Raw genomic sequence first — 16,792 nt, forward strand, 5'->3', positions numbered from 1 at the left:
GACTTTGCATCAGAACAAATAACTATATCCATCCATCCTCTATCCACAGCCAAAAGACATTTCACTCTACATCCAAAATGTTAACCTGCAGCAGCCAATAAACTGATTGAAATTAGGAAAGTAATACATGCCAAAAGTTCTTATATACCATCTTTAGAAACTCCACCTCTATGTGCTTGACAGCTTGAGCGGCAGTAATACTTGGAGTCCTCTCTTCTCTTGGCGATTCTTTTTCAAAAATGTCTTGGCAAACCTTCTAAGCTATATTTTTTGATATATAATAGTGAATTAGTGAGTGTTGAATGATTGAAATATATACATACATATATAATGGGATGATAAAAATTGAACACTATACCATTGTTTTAAGATTCGACCTGAACCAGACAGTCGGACCATTAAAGATGAGACCGAATCAGCCCCCCACAACATCCCACGGCATATTTCCATCATGTATTGGGAACATTTCCTAATGATGACATCATCATTCCTGATATTATTGTCGGGAGATGTTCCCAATATGTATTGTGGGACGTTGTCAGGGCAGTTTTGTGGGGGGGCTGATTTGAACTCATAAAAAATCAGGAACTGGTGTCCTTTTTTATTCCTGGTTAAATAACAGTTTTGGCAGGTTGGACAAACAAACCACCCTATCAACTGGTAAAACTAGGCCCTAGAGAGCATTCTGGTTTTTACTCCAGTATGAGTCTTAAACACTGCATTAGACCATTTGGTCAAACAAATTCTTACACTTGAATCTAGATCTCCTGCAAACAAAAATTACAGTGTATTAGAAATATTTTCTATACATATGATAAATTCATAGAGAGATATTCTGAATGCAACGTGTGGGTGAGTATGTGCAGAATTTTTTATTGCACCAAATACGGTATATAATTGAGGTCTGTATATAGGTTTTTATTTTTTAACATGACAAAACAGAGTAGGTTAGAATATATAGAGATGATCCCAGCCGCTGTGTGTATGCAACCAAATTCATTTATGGTTCATGCATCCACTGGTCCACGGTTGCCCATTCCAATCATGGATTCTGTGTTCGATACCTCTTGCCTTACAGCAGAGATCGGATTTGCTCTTGACAGAGCGCCCCCCACACCATCGCCTATTGCAGCTTTGCAGCTGTGCATTTACTTGATATATATTATTATCATTCATGGGAAGATGTTTACAATGCATGCTGTAGTGCGTTTTGTGGTTGGTGTGAAACGCATTCTATGAGGAGCAAATCCGGATTCTTAAACCATGCCACTGCGACAACTGACGAAAGAACATAGATATTTGACTTTTCCACACCACTAGGGTGTGCACTGTTAATTCAGTTTAAAAGCCAATTGAAACGATATGATGGATAGCAATAGGATACAAGGCCGGATTTGCTATTCACAGTGCCTGCTTCACACCCACCTCACAACACTTAGCACCCATACATTGGAAATATCCATATCTCCTGTCCTTTTATATTGTCATTCATGGTAACAATATGCTGTGAGATCTGTGTAAGGCACACTCTGTGAGGAGCAAATCTGAATTCATAGGATACAATTCTCGTTTAGCCTCAGAACAAAGAGAACTGAATGAAACTGATAACAAATACACATGTAAGATTGTCAATGAATCAGGTATTTTCTTTCTTTTTTTCTTTCTTTTTATCTTTTATGCTATATTTGGTTTGAAGGAAAAAGTAGGAAAAGGGAAGGAAAGTTAGGAACATCTTCACAAATCTTGTATAGGTTTCCCTATCTCTCCTTTCTTTTCCCTACTTTTTCCTTCAAACCAAATATAGCCTAATGGTAAAAATCTATAGAAAAATGGTCTGCATTATATACCTCAATTATAATTTTCAAACCAATTAAGACCCAAATAAGTAGGTTTATCATATTGTGGTGTCCAAATGCATTAATTTAACAAATAAGGAGATTTGTTATCATATTCTGATGTTAAGCCCAAATTTAACAACCCAAGCCCAATCTGCCCAACCTGAACTTAACCCAATAGAACTAGGGCTGGGCAAGGCTTGGGCACGTCAGTCAAATTTGAAAGAAACTATGTAAACATTTTTATATAGACATATTTTTTTAAAGTATCTGAACACTAAAGGTGCAAACCTTGAACTCCAGTTTGGCCCAACTTGAACTCTAGCCCAAGTTTATCAACCTAAGCCCAACCTGACCATAGCCCACCAAAACTCGGGCTGGGCTTGGGCAGGTTGGTCAGGTTTGAAAGAACCCATGTATATATATTTTCATATAGTCATCTTTTATTGAGCTTTATGACCCAATTTAAGAATATAATTGATTATAAATATATATAAATTCCATTTACAAATATACAATTTATATTGTTTACATGTACACATGTATATATAATTAGACAAAAGATATTTCTTAAATGAATATAATACATATATGTATATATTTATTCATGTGGGCTTAAGTTGGGTCTGGCCCAAATTGGATTAGGCAACCCAAGCCCAATCCAAGTTTATGTCAGGACTGAATTTTCTGGTCCAAGCCCAAGTACTTCGGCCAACCTGTGTAAATATTTGGGTTAGGTCCACTCCAACTTGGGTTGGACCCACCTAAAATCGCACCCCTATTCTTTAGTTCTTATATAATTCACTTTTCTCATAACAAATCCCTTACATCACACGGGCCCAATTAATAAAAAGAAAAAGTGATGAATTAATCCAAAAGGTCCAAAAATTACTAAAAGTTAAAAAGAACGCCTATTCTAAACAAATCACTAACCCGATTTGGTTCTACTTTGTCCTATAACAAAAAGGAAAGGAAATTATGTATGGAACTAACTTGTCTATTAGGAACCCATAAATTAATAAAAAATAATTTCCTAAGGATGATAGATTTAATTCATGGACCACTTTGTTTTTTTTTTCTTTTCCTTTTCCTTTTCTGGTGATTTTTTTCCTTCTTATATTTGATTCGATTAGACAACTCCAATTATAAGGTCTATTAAGAAAGCTCTCGATACCTAGCTGCTAAGTGTGCTAAACTGATGGGTTTAGGTGAAAAGCTGAATTTGAAAAGAAAGGTGTATTAAGGGTCTAATAAATAGGCTCCTTCCCTAATTGAAGTCAATAATGATGCAATGTGATGAAATATGAAAATGGTTTCTCACTACAAGGAAAAAGTGGGAAAACACAATTGTTCAATGCTAGGGGCGATAATTGATGGAGGTGAGAGCTAGGGAGGACTTATTATTCAAGGCTTGGTTTTGAAAATCGAACCAGACCGGATGCTGATAGTTGGATTGGTTGATTCGGGAACCAATTACATAATCGGTTCCATTTCACTCCAAAACCGTTTCTAGGTTAAAAATTGTTAATTTGGTTAATGATTTACTGACCCAGGTGATTGACCCGTTGACTCAAACAACTGTTTTGACTTTTTTTTTTTTTTAAATCAAAATGGGTCATTCATTCGAACTGAATGATCAGACCATTTGACTCAGGAATCGATGGCTAAAATGGGTTCTGTGTCTGGTCCGGTTTTTAAAACCTTGATTGAAGGACAGGTACGTGACTATCATTTCAACCACACAAAAACCTTCGTGTAGAACAGCTTTACATGAATCAAAAGCTAATTAAGTCCCTTTTGATCTGTTTTCCTTTAGTTAAATAAATCGATTAACCATGCATGCATCAGTGTTTAATTAGTTCAGACTCGACGACCTGTTATGGGTTTGGGCAATGGCCATAGAAAATATATAATATCACGGAAGACAGAGAAAATTAATAAAGTAAAGCAGTGGTTTAATTAGCAGGTAGCAGCAAACAAGAATCCGATAAGCATGTGCTAGTGTTATCACTAAATGCTAGTGGGCTAGGGAAGTGGGTTATAATAGTTATCAATCTAATGGATTCTTGAATGGACCAGTTTTCTCGACCTCAATTGATTATTAGCAAGCAGTCAAGCACTTTTGGAGGAGTCCAAATAGGATCGAACATGGAGTGTCTGCTTTACACATTAATTGTGGGCCCATCATGTGGGATGTGGCCTCCATCCATCTCCTTATTTCTATTCCTAATCTAAACCTGGAATTGGACCTCCTGGGCTGGGTAGCTGGTGGTTGTGGATTTCCACCAAAGATTTAGGCTGTTGGAGCCATTTCTCTGGACGGATAGGTGATATGATTTATATGGTCCTAATCACATCTCGACATAAAAGTCCAATCCCATTACTTCCCAACTGACAGTTGCTATTTCTTGTCAATTAATTGTATCTTTGTAAGGTTGTTGATAAGAATCAGATAGAATCGATGATCAAGGGGATTGAGTCCTTAATATTACTTTTCATGGATACAGTTTAATTAGTCCTAATTTGGCAATTAACCATTTTTTTTGGTATTTGATGTTAATAAGTTTTTTTTTTTTTTTTTTCTAAATTGGTGATTGTAAGAATCGATTTTACGTTAATATTAAAACAAATCAACTAATATACCAACGGATCATTCCTCGATTGAAGGCATAAAAAATGTGCTTTATTTGCTTTAATGGCTGAGGGTTGAGAATTAATTTTCTGGGGTTGCGTTTGTACAAATGGCCGGTGTACTATAATGAAAGATGAGAATACTGGTGGAGGCAACGGAGCGGAGTTCCCATGAGCTAGATACCTCCTGCAGATATCTTAATACAAGTTGGGACTTAGCTGGAAGATGAGAGTATGAGAGTCCCTTTTTCCAGTTTGGCTGCATTTGCTTCATTGATGTAATTAGAAAGGTCTGTAGCTAGCTTTGTTTTTTTGCTTTGAAATATTTAACTATACCCTTAATTAATTAATTCTATATATCTAATCAGATGGAGGGGACGGGATTGGGCGATTATTTATTTAATGGTTATCGGCTAGACCATCCATCTATCCATCCGTCCACGCTTGGGCCGGGCTGAGAGCTTGGGTCTGAATGTGGGTATTCTTCATTGAGGGATGGCCTCTTAGGTATATATGCTTGTGTTGGATTGTTTAGTGGTGGATGTGTTGGGTGTCATTCAATCTCTTCTTTTATTGTGCATAAACAGAATAAAAGAAAAGTAAATAAAGAAAATACATAGATTTTTGTGATTTGATTAATAGCCTATTTCCATAGACGAAAGAGAACAAAAAATCTACTAACACCTCTCAACCACCCTCGCCATGTGTTCGTTTTATATGTCGTTTAATGCATAGCCAAATCATCCTTATAAACTCGGATGAAAGCCTCACACGTTATAGATGGGTGTTAACGATACAACAAAGCACACGTATGCAAGTGTTTTTGAAACTGAAAATTAATTATTTGAAGAGACCATTACAACGAAACACACGCATGTAACAAAGTTAGACCATATCCAGATCGATTGGGAAATCTCCAGTCTGTTTCCTTGTGACCACAGATGCGAGAGGCAGAGAGACAAGTAGATGAATGACTATTTGACATACAGGATCGATACAGCCCATTCTTTTGTATGAAGCTGGTCTAAACATCTATAAAATTAAATGACCCCAATAGTGAACACACAGACCATCATCATTCATCACCATACAAGTTACAATGCAGATATATACAAATTAATTAATTTCTGAACCAGATTTTTGGTTGGCTTTATTTAATAATAATAATAATAATAATAATAATAATAATAATGATAATGATAATGATGATGATGATGAGATGCATCTATTACTTACTAAATAACCCGTCTTGCAATGCAGCTCTGGGGTCCATCGTGTCTGTTGGATGAGGCAGCCGAAGAGTAGCACACACTGGTTGTTTACCAGCATTCATAAAGAAAATTGATGGAGGTGAGATCTGTTAATTAGTCCTGTTCGCATAACTTTAGTTTAAAATCATGAAATCACAACCTTCGATGTATTGTGTGGGCTCACCTTAAGGCTATATTTGTTTGAAGAAAAAAAGTAAAGAAATAAAGGATGAGACAGGAAAAACTTTACAAATCTTGTATATGTTTTTTTAACTTTTCCTTCATTTTCCCTCAAACCAAACATAACCTAAAATTATTTCATTGAAGGTGGGCCACAATAATACACGGATTCATATCTTTAACCCAAGGGCTAAGGATATATCAATGTCTCATCACTCTCATGGGGTTAATCGTCGAGGCCTCAGTGTGACATTTGAAAAAAGGTTGAATAAGTCTACCAAAGCAACCAATAACACACGAGTGCTAAGAAGTTACCCAAATTAGTACACACACAAAAGAAAAAAAAAAAAAAAAAAAAAGACATATTTGATGTATCGGGGCACTCGTGCTTAAGTTTTATATCTCAATTTCCTTTTGATTATCTACCTCCCTAAATCGAATGTTAAATTTTTGGGATTGTGACAAAAGGATACGTCAAAATGATTAATAATTATAATAATAATATTATTATTATTATTCACAATTCCCATACATAACCCCCGCCCAAAATATACACAATGACACTATGATGGCAAGGTGAGGGCCCTAGGAATGAATGACAACGTGGAGGGTGGGTTACAAGCCGATTCTTTCGGATGTGAACCCACCAAATGAGGTAAGTTCCCATCTAACAACTCTCCCTTTTCCATCATTAATGCTGCTCATCATTACACTCGGAGATAAATAACTCAAGGAGTTCGAATATACATCATCACAAATCACGGAGCCACCTCCTCCAACTTCCATCCTTGGCAGCCCAATTCAACCATTAGCGGTTACTCAAGTAGCAAAGACTATGAAGAACCACAAGCCTCTGAACGTAGTCACATCAATGCCTTCTTTGGTGGATGGAAGGTTTACTATCAACCCGTTGGTTAGTATACCCACCAAATCAGGCAAGTCATTTAAATTCACTCCCCATAATAATGTCTTTTAGAATCTGGGCACATCATTTAATCTTACTCCCAACTTCTGTATCTACAATGGAGCAAACGCCGATGGCTATCGATGATCACCCTGATACAATTGAATGTCTTACAAATAAAAGAAAGAGCTTTTGTGAAAACTTAGCTGATCTAACCTTAAGGCGTGTTAGACTCAAAAGACAAGCAAGAATCATTTACACCAATGACTATTGATGGTGCGCGATCCGGTCAGTCTTATCTGTCAACGTTCTTGCCTTTGACTGAAGCAACATGTGCCTGAAACGGGGAAGAAAACGAGTAGTCTCCGGGGAGGAACCTGGTGAGAATGCTTCGAAGCTCAAGTTAGTATCTTCTCAAAGGCAAGATAAAAAACCAGATAGCGCAAAGTTATTACGTACATCCATTCTTGAGGGGAAGAGGGCCTCTTATAACCACTCCACACACTCACTCCCAAGCTCCTGTCAGGTCAGGTACCATTACCTCTGTGCTTCTGCCAGTTCGGGTGTCATCACCTCTGTTGGGGCGGACAACCGCCACTGCTCTTTTTGTCAGATCCGTCTCTGTAACTAGAGGTGGCGGTGGTAGGTGGCCGTTGAAGTGCGGCTGTCAAGCGTAAGATCCTAAGTCTGTCAGGCGCGCCGCCTCATGATACAAACTCCTTTGGTGTCAGGTATGGTTTGAAGTGTGGCTCGAATTGCCTTGGGGTGGGTCAATTCGGGTTGTTGCCCTTTGCGCTCCTCACAAGGCTCAGGGTCAAAGGGGGAGTTCGGGCTCCTTTTGGGGAGCTTGGGTCACGGGTTCCTCTTGGGGGAGCTCATGGCTCCTCTTCTCGGAGCTCGCACCTTGAGCACTGCCGTGCCGAACTATCGTTCCTGCCAGGTCACCCTCGGTTGCTTCCACATGTCGGGTGGCCAAGAGGTCGGGCCAAATCTACCTCCATCAATTGCCCCCCACTCCTTGCGCTAAGGGTCTTTGCTCTAGCGCGGGGAGTTCGCGAGGTGACGGGTGGATTTGACCCATACATCAAACTGGTTGACTGATGGCATGAAGTGTGCATACGTCAGTAGATTTTAGGATTCCTCGAGCACCAATCCGCCTTTAAATGTTGGGTGACGTGACGGCGGGCGTTTTTTCAAATTCAAAAAACGCGCCACTGCTGCCTTCAATGCTGGGAGACGTGGCAGCGGGCGTTATTTCAAATTCAAAAAGTGCGTCACTACTGCCTTCAATGCTGGGAGACGTGCGCCTGCATCGCTTCAGTTTCCAAAGACGTGCAGCCAGTCACGTCTCGGTCTTAGGAGGCGCGCGGTCAGCTTGGTCACGAGTCGTTGGATTTGCCTCGATCAAAACCGTCGGTTTTCGGTCACTTTGGGTATAAATAGTGGGGGACCCCTAGTCGCTTTCTATTGCCATTCTCTTGCGTTCGCTTCTTGAGCTCGAGTCCAAATTTTAGCTCACGTCAACCTTCCGTGGTCTGTTAGCTTTTTCCAGGTGAGTCAGTATTTTCTTCCTAGTATTCCTTTCCTCCCTATGTCTAACTCGAACAGCTTAGACAGCTTCTCAAGGGGGTCAGATGCAAGTTCCACGAACTGAGTTGCGGCCCCTGGCAGCCTTAGTGAGCTCGAGGCGGAGCCTAAAGTAGAGCTCGAGGGAGAGCTTGAGGAAGAGTTCGAACCTGTGGGCCGAGTTGCCTCGGGTAGTTTGGTGTCCTCCTCCTGTCGAGGTCGGACGTTAGACAAGTCCGGGCCTTCAACCATGACGTCCGAGGGACTATACTCCCTTATCACCCAGTTCAACCTGCTCGGGGAGTATACTTACTCTATACCCTCGGGCGACTTCCTTTGGGAACACGGTCCGGAAGAGATCGTGATATTCCGGGAGCAGTTCGTCGTCGGGCTGTGCCTTCCTTTCCACCCTCTTATCGTCGAGGTTATGAACCACTTCGGCGTCACCGTCGGTTAGCTTCACCCGAACTCTATCCGCAACTTAGTTGAGACTATCTCCCTCTTTTGCAAGCACATTCTCCACTTAGACCTAGAGATCTTCTCTTCGATCCTCATGCTTAAGAAGCAAGCAGGTCCCCTTCCCCGGCATAAGTGGGCGTACTACCTGTCTCCTCGCCCGGGGTTCAAACTTTTACACGGTCTTACCACCAAGGTCCTGGCATGGAAACGGGACAACTTTGTGGTACGAAGTGCAACGGGGTGGTCGTTCCAAACCGGGTGGGGGTTAGCTGCCCCTGACCTCGGTGTTACGCTAGACAGGGAGACGACAAAGGGCCTCTGAGACTAGGCCCAGCTCAGGCTAAAATGCCACCTTTATCTGACAGAGGCCATGCTCATCCAGGCCGGCCTGAGTTCGGGTAGGTTCCTTTGCTCAGAGGCTTGCCTTTGTTTTTTGCTTTCCATTCTTTTGTTTTTTCTAATGCCGAGCTCTTTTTGTAGGTGTGATGGATGCAGAAAAGACTTGTGGTGGGAACCTATTTCACGCCATGAAGAGGAGGAAGCAAGTTTTCAAACGGGTTCGTGCTGAACCCCCTCGAGATGCGGAACCTGAGGTACGGAGCTCTCCGCCTAGGGAGCCCAAGATGGCCCCTCCAGTACAAGAAGTGGCAGGGGCCCCTTACGTCAAGGCTGCTTATACGAGGGCTCCTTACGCTGAGGCTGCTTATACGCGGGCTGGGTCTTCAGGCTCGGAACACCAAGGCGAGTTTAGGAGCGTGCTGTCACCAAACCACACTCTTCAAAAAAGTAAGGAGGCCGTTTACCCTGAGGAGGTCGCGGTGTGGGCTGAGCTTCCTTTGAACCACGTAGCCGGGCGTGCTGCCTCTTATGCCATGGTGGTAAGTCAGCGACTTCTTGTCGAGCTCCTTGTTACTACCTTTCTCGCTATTACTCTTTTAACATTGTTGTTATTTTTCTTTTCTGGCAGATGAACTCCTCCATCCATGCTTTAGCAGCCCAAGCGGAAAGGAGCTCGAGGCGAGCACGAGCTGCCGAAGAGGCTTCCCACACTACCGAAGCAGCTTCTCGCGCTGCATAGGCCAGGCTGGCAAGGTCTTAGAGAGACACCGAGGCCATGGGAGTGGTGGTAAAGCACATGGAGGACCTGAGGCTGGACTTGCAGCATCAGGTCGAATACCTTCGGGAGGATATTAGGGAGAGGACTGAGATCTTTCCTCAGGGCATCAAGGATGCCAAGAAGAAGGCCGTTGATGACTATATCGCCTCACCGCGCTTTGACAACCTGATGGTGGGCTCGTACAGAAGGGGTTTTAAACTGAGCTGGTGGATTATCAGGAACACGTACCCTAAGCTCGACATCAACGCCATAACTACTTCGCGCATTACTCAGGAGATGGCCAATGCGGCTGATGGTGAACTGGATTCTGAGGATGAGGCAGGACCTTCAGGTATCATTTAAGTGCCTTCCGAGGGCGAGGAAGATGTACCTCCGGGCCTGTGAGCTTGCTTCTTTGCTTTTTTTTTTTTTTGGAATGTAAACAAAGTATTTTGTAACGAAATGTTCTCTTTTTGGTTAAGTGTTGTTCTGTCACCCTCTCTTTTTTCCAAACTGACTATATTGCCGAATTGACTATATGCCCAATCCGTTTTCTGCTTGGGTTAGTGTACTCATGCCGAGGTCCATATCAGCTCGCTGTTAGTACTTTGCCTATCAGCTTGGTGATTTATAGGTAGTATCGTCTCAAGTTAACGATGTTCCACCCTCAGGGTACTTGTTTGCCCTCTAAGGTTTCGAGCTCGTATGCTCCCCCGAGTGTTCTCTTTACTCGGTAGGGTCCTTCCCAGTTCGGTCCAAGTTTGCCAATGTCGGGATCGGGTGCCATGATCTTACGGAGGACCAGGTCGCCGACGCGGAAGTTCCCCTTTTTTATTCTAGCATTGTAATACCGAGCTACTCTTTGCTGGTAAGCTGCGGTCCGGAAGTACGCAAGGTCTCTTACCTCGTCGAGTAGATCAAGGTTGGTACATAGCTCATCTCCGTTTGTCTGATCATCGTATGCTTCTAATCGCAGTGTGGGTACTTCGATCTCTGCAGGTATTACTGCTTCGGTGCCGTAGGTGAGGTTAAAGGGGGTCTCTCCCATGGCGGTTTTCTCCGTAGTTCGGTGGGCCCATAGAACACTAGCTAGCTCGTCCGCCTACAACCCTTTAGCTCCATCTAGTCGCGCTTTTAGCCCGTGGAGAATAACTCTGTTCATGACTTCTGCTTACCCGTTTCTTGGGGGTGCACGACCGATGTAAAATTCTATGGAATCTCCATACCTTGACACCATTCCTGAAATTTGATGTCCTCGAACTGCTTATCGTTGTCGGAAATCAGTACTCGAGGTAACCCGAAGCGGCATACTATGTTCTTCCAAAAGAAGTTCTGGACGTTTCGAGCTGTGATTGTTGCAAGAGGTTCGACTTCTACCCACTTTGTGAAGTAATCCTTCGCCACTACTAGGAACTTCCTCCCACCTGTTGCTGGCGGGAATGGTTCTAGTAGGTCGATGCCCCATTGTGCAAAGGGCCATGGACTAGTGAGATACTTGAGGTCGGCAGCAGGCTGATGGTGGATATTGGCATGCCTCTGGCATTTGTCGCATTTTCTAACGACCTCGATGGCCTCTGCCTTCATCGTTGGCCAGTAGTACCATTGTCGAAGTGCCTTCTGGGCGAGGGCCCTGCCCCCCAAGTGTCTGCCGCACAAACCTTCATGAGTGTCACGGTTTATGAGATCGGCTTCGGCAGGTCGCAAGCAACGCAAGTAGGGGGAGCGCGTAGGATCGTCGGTACAGTCGTTCGTCTATTATGACATCTTTGGCTGCCTAGCAGTGCATCCTTTTGGTTTCATTGCGATCTGCAAGGAGGGTCCCGTCTAGCAAGAAGCTCGCGAGTGGGTCGATCCAGCTCGGCTCTACTTCAAGGATAGGAGCGACCTCCTCTGCCCCCCCCCCCCCCCGAGAATGCTAGACCGAGATAAGTCCTCTATATACACGGTTCTCATGGTGTTGTCACTGGTGTTTGCTAGCTGGGATAGGGCATCGGCCTCAGTGTTCTCGAACCTTGGGATCTGCTTGATGAAGTGTGACTGGAAGTTGAGCAGAGCCTCTCTTACCTTTTCCAAGTAGGCGATCATAGCCGGCTCGTGGGCTTCGTATTCCCCTGTAACTTGGTTGACCACGAGTTGGGAATCGCTGCAGATAATTATGTGTTTTGCCTTTACTTCTTGCGCTAGGGCTAGTTCGGCTATCAACGCCTCATATTTTGCCTCATTGTTGGATGCCACAAACTCAAAGCATAGTGCGTACTCCAGTTTCGTGCCACTCGGACCGTGGAGAACTACACCGGCTCCGCTGCCTTGCTGGTTTGAGGAGCCATCTACATGAAGGATCCAAGGCTCATCATCCCAGTTCACGCTTGGCCTAATCAGGAGAGATACCGAACTGGGTGCGACCTTACGAGGTTTGGACTCAGTCGGCCCAGGAGCATCGAGCTCACCCGAATTGGGGGCCTTGTGCTCAATCGGGTTGAGCACCTCAGAGCTGAACATGCATTCTGCAACAAAATCCTTCAAGGCTTGAGCTTTGATGGCGGTTTGGGGCTTGTACTAGAGATCGTATTCACTGAATTTGATGGCCCACTTTGTTAATCATCCAGAGACCTCGGATCTGAGTAGTACTTGCCTCAAGGATTTGTCGGTGATGACGATGATGGTGTGAGCTTGGAAATACAGGTGGAGTTTGCAGACTGCAGTGACCAGCGCATAGGTAGCTTTTCTATCTCTGCATACCTTGTTTCCGCTCCCTACAATATCTTACCAACATAATAGATGGGTCGTTGGACCCGATTTGCTTCCTTTATCAGTACTGAACTGACCACTTTGTTGCTCGCCAAGAGGTACAACTCTAAAACATCGCCCTCTTCGGGCCGGGTCAACATTGGGATGCTGGTGAGGTATTTCTTGAGCTTGTCAAATGCGAGCTGGCAATTCGGGTTCCACTCGAACCCTTTGCCTTTTATTGCCTTGAAGAAGGGCAGGCAACAGTCTGCTGACTTGGACATGAAGTGACTCAGAGCAGCTATCCTGCCATTTAGCCTTTGAACCTCTTTTACATTTCGGGGTGGTCTCATATCTAGGATGGCTTTTATTTTGTCCGGGTTGGCCTCAATACCGCGCCAGTTGACGATGTACCCTAGGAACTTACCCGAGGTGACACCGAAGACACTTGTTTGGGTTTAGTTTCATGCTAAATTGACGCAAAATTTGGAAGATAGAATGCAAGTCTTGTATTAATTCATGTGAAAACAGTGTCTTGACAACCATGTCATCTACATAACGTTCTATCTTCATGCCAATTAAGGGCTGAAACAGCTTATTTACGAGTCTTTGGAAGGTCGCCCCAGCATTTTTCAGTCTGAAGGGCATGACCTTGTAGCAGTACAGGCCGAACTCGGTTATAAAGGTGGTTTTTTCCTTGTCGGTCGGGTCCATCCTGATTTGGTTGTAGCCCGAGTAGGCGTCTAGGAAGCTTAGCAACTCGATATAGTCAACGCACATGCGCCACTTGCCGTTTGCCTTTTTTACCGGAATTGGGTTGGCTACCCAGATCGGGTAATGAACTTCCCTGATGAAGTCTGCTTCGAGGAGCTTCTCGACCTCCTCATCGATTGTCCTCTAGTGTTCTGGGGCCAGATTGCGTTTCTTCTGTCTAATGGGTCTGACTACAGAGTCAGTATTGAGCTTGTGAGTTATGATTTATACCGGACATTTTTTCCACAAACCAGACAAAAATATCTAAATTTTGAAGTAAGAAACTTACCGGTTCAGATTGTAGATGTTCTTGGATAGAAGCACCAATCTGTAGCGTCCGAGCTGGGTCTATCGCCAAAGTCGGGACTGTGACCGTTTCTTCTGTGGGCACAACTCGCTCTTCACCTTGCTCCGTAGGGCGCTCCAGTTCGAGTTCGCCGGCCACCTTGGTTTTTCCCTTCAGGGCGGCCACATAGCATTTGCGGGACTCGAGTTGGTCACCCTGCGCTACTCCCACACCGAAGTCTGTGGGGAACTTCATCGCCAAATAGTAGGTGGAGACTACCGCCCATAAGATATGGGTGATTGGCCACCCTATTATGGCGTTGTATGGGGATAGGGTCGCGACCACCAGGAAGTCGTGGTTGAGTCTGACCACGCAGGGCCACGTGTCGACCTCGACGGGTACTACCACTTTCCCAAGGGGCCTGACTTTTTCCCCACTAAAGCCCACCAAGGGAGTGTTCACGGGCTTCAAGTCACTTCCCCACGGTTGAAGCTGGTCAAACGCTGATTTGAAGAGAATGTCTACCAAGCTGCCTAAGTCGACAAGTACGCGCCTGACTTCGAAGTCATTGATCCTCAACTTTATCACAAGTGCATCGTCATGAGGGTAGTGGACCCCTCACGCATCGTCTTCTGCGAAAAGAATTGGTTCTTCCATCTTCGGCCTCTTTGGAGGATTCTGGTCTGCTCGGGCAGCTTCGCGAACTGATGTCCGGGTTGCTGCCGAAGTGCACCCTGCTACAACCAAACCTCCCACTATCACGTGGATGGTTCCTCGAACTGGCCTCTCTTCCGGAGGCTGTCTCTGTGACTGTTCGGCCGGCCTGCTGCTAGACTCAGGAGCATCCTTACCGTGCTCCCCTTGGCGACCTGTCCTGTTATTATTATTATTATTGTTGTTGTTATTATGCTGTACAAAATTTCTTAAGTACCCACGACGGATGAGTTCCTCTATCTCGTCGCAGAGATTATTACAATGTTTGGAACTATGACTGTGATCTCTATAGAAACTTCAATACAAGTTTTTGTCCCTCTCGTTTGGGTTCCCTTTTAGGCGAGGTGGCCACTTTACGTACGGGGCGTCCTTGATCGTCATCAAGATCTCAGCCCGCTTCGTGTTCAAAGGCGTGTAGTTTGTCCAACTTGCCATGGGAGCTCGGAACAGCTAGCTCGGTTTTGGTGCTCGAGCTGGATCCTTCCGGCTATCTCCTTGATTGGGGAGTTCTTCTCTCTTTCTTTTTTTAAACCTGCCCCCCCGTCCTTGATTGGCACTCTTGCCTCGGTGTTCCCGAGCTCGATGGGCCTGGACTGCTAGAGGTAGTCCACGGCTAAGGTGCTGAACCGGATGTCAATGTGCAGGGACCCATCTTGAGAGTGCCGAGGTGATGCTGACTTGACGGATCGGGTTCCTGGTCCGCTGGCGTGTGGCAAGGCGGGGGCAGTCGCTCTCTCTCTTTTGCCAGGGGATGAGGCCTAGCTTCTAGAATGGCTCTAAGCCTGGGAGGCCCGAGCCTGGGAAGCCTCTTGGTGGGGGCGCCTGCCTTGAGGGGAGGGTTTGGCTTGCCTAACAGTGGGGTGTCGAGGTGGGAGCTGCGGCTGACTTTGAGGCAGTTGGGGGAACTGTTGCTGGTAGTGGTATTGGGATACATGGTGCAGCATCTGCTGCTGGTAGATCTGATGTTGTTGAAGCTGCTGCACTTGGGCTTGGATGGCCCGCATGCCATGCATCAGGTCATCAAACTGGTTTCGACTAGCTGCCGGGGGAACAATGGTTGGTTCAGAAAAGGTGGTTCCAATAGATGGAAGGGGGACGTTCACGGTGGGAAGATTCACGGGCGCCACTATTCATGGCACATTCAGGCTAGGGATTCCATCCACCAAAAGGCGGATGGTGAACTGTCCGATGCACACCATGGGGACTTGAAGTTATTCCTCGGCGGCGTTCATCATCGTGCTACATCCGGCATTACTGGAAGAAGCCATGGGTGTTGGGGTTTCTTGGAAAAAAGGTGTTATGAAAGTTTTAGAGGGAGGCTTTTAGAAGCGTTTCCCACAGACGGCGCCAATTGATGGTGCGTGATCTGGTCAGTCCTAGCTGTCAACGTTCTTGCCTCTAACTGGAGCAAAAGGTGCCTGAAATGGGGAAGAAAGTGAGTAGTCTTCGGGGAGGAACCCAATGAGAATGCTTCGAAGCTCAAGTTAGTATCTTCTCAAAGGCAAGATAAAAAACCAGATAGTGCAAAGTTATCACGTACCTCCATTCTTGAGGGGAAGAGGACCTCTTATAATCACTTCGCGCATTCACTCCCAAGCTTCTGTCAGGTCGGGTATCATTATCTCTGCGCTTCTGCCAGTTCGGGTGTCATCACCTTTGGTGGGGCAGACAACCGCCACTGCTCTCTTTGTCGAAAACGTCTCTGTAACTGGAGGTGGTGGTGGCAAGTGGCAGGTGGCCGTTGAAGTGCGGCTATCAAGCGTCAGATCCTAAGTCCGTTAGGCGCACCGCTTCATGATACGGACTCCTTTGGTGTTAGGTACGGTTGTTCAGTTCGGCGGCCTGGAAACAAAGTGCCGGAGTGGCATGCGAGCTGAAATCTTGAGTTCGGATAGAAGTGCGACTCGAACTGCCCTGGGGTGGGTCAGTTCGGATTGTTGCCCTTTGTGCTCCTCGCAAGGCTCAGGGTCAAAGGGGGAGTTCGGGCTCCTTTTGGGGAGCTTGGGTCACGGGTTCCTCTTGGCGGAGCTCAAAGCTCCTCTTCTCGGAACTCGAGCCTTGAGCACTGCCGTGCCGATCAGGACTAGATACATGGCTTCCCCCATGCTCATGTTTGAAACCTAGCCTCTTGTGGAAATGATCACCACCCTATTTTGTTAAGCACCAACATAGATGGAAAAAATCTGTCCAACTCTAAAGAACTGAAGAAGCTTGGACCCAGGAACCTAATTTTCTAGAAACTCTATCTACCTCGTGGTATAACTCAAATGGCTCACTCCATTCCAAATTGAAATCTAGTTTTGACAAAGTTTGGAGTTGGGGTTAGCAATTGGAACAGAAGTAATATAGGGCCCTTGAAGGCTCTAGGCTCGGATGGGATCCATGCGGTTG

Source organism: Nelumbo lutea, chromosome 4 (assembly GCF_056320005.1).
Source record: "Nelumbo lutea isolate HS-2025 chromosome 4, American lotus-T2T, whole genome shotgun sequence".
Taxonomy (NCBI): domain Eukaryota; kingdom Viridiplantae; phylum Streptophyta; class Magnoliopsida; order Proteales; family Nelumbonaceae; genus Nelumbo; species Nelumbo lutea.